Source organism: Mus caroli, chromosome 11, assembly GCF_900094665.2.
Source record: "Mus caroli chromosome 11, CAROLI_EIJ_v1.1, whole genome shotgun sequence".
Classification (NCBI taxonomy): Eukaryota; Metazoa; Chordata; class Mammalia; order Rodentia; family Muridae; genus Mus; species Mus caroli.
This window is the reverse complement of record NC_034580.1, coordinates 55,643,287-55,644,497: the sequence shown is the minus strand read 5'-3', so window position 1 is coordinate 55,644,497 and position 1,211 is coordinate 55,643,287.

The following is a 1,211-nucleotide window of genomic DNA, read 5'->3' as shown; positions in this document are numbered from 1 at the left end:
TAACTCTAATAGGCAGCAAAACATAAGCAGGTCTCTTACAAAAACATAACAGTAGATTCCTTATCTAAATTAGGATCTACACAATTAATTGATTGACAATAATTACAATGAATATAAAAAGACTTGCCAAGATTGGCGATCTTAACTCTTAAAATTATCTAACAATAAGCATATAGGTAAGGTACACAAACTTTCATAGCTATAAGGAGCTGCCCTGAATGGAAAAAACAGTCCTGAAGAAAGCATCTTGTACGTTCTCTGTACCAGTCTTTTTGTCTCACGAGTCAGCTTTTAAGTTGTTTTTATTTTAAGTTGGCACCAGGTTGGTACTCCTTGCTGCAGCCCATGGTTGAGATACGAAGTTTCTTTATCTGTTTATAAGTGGCTGCTCTCTGATTTTTCCTCTTTTGTGCACTCAACACAGCTTTCTGGTCACCACTGTCAAGGCACTCACAGGTCACAGGTCAGTCTGTCACATTTCTATATTATGCTTGGAATACTTTCCCCCACTGCTTCCTAGGCTCGGAGTCCAGAAGTTGGCAGAACTCTCCAACTATTCCTTTATTCTGATGCCTGCTATTCTGTCTTATGGGTTAATAAATCTGGATAACGGCAATGTTACCGAGCCTCTGAGACTACTTGGTGGGCATGTACCAATGGTTTGACTAAATGTGTCTCTTCAGATGCTTTCCAAACTAAGTAGATAGGTTGACCAGGACCTAGGGGTATTAAAAGTTTCAGTTTCTAAATTAAAACAACAGTTCGATTCCCTTGTGGTCCTACAAAATTGAAGCAACTTAGATTTCTCATGAGGTTAAAAATATTATGTATGGCTTTGAGAGAAACCAGTTGCTTCTATGCTAGGAATAACTAGAGAAAATCTTGCCATTGTTGGGGAAAGAATTGGTCCCAGTCAGTCTCTGTTCTCTTGGTCCTCTGGCTGACTACTCTGCTATCAGCACTGGCTGGGCCTTTAGTTCTCATTCTGATTGGATTAACCAGGATGAGTCCCTGATTTGACTCATTCACTAAGACCAGTGGGGAATGTAATAGAGCCCCAGACCTTAGCAGGCTCCCAGATCTTACTTAGTGTTATGATTATAAAAAGATAAAGAAGCCGGGCGTGGTGGCGCACGCCTTTAATCCCAGCACTCGGGAGGCAGAGGCAGGCGGATTTCTGAGTTCGAGGCCAGCCTGGTCTACAAAGTGAG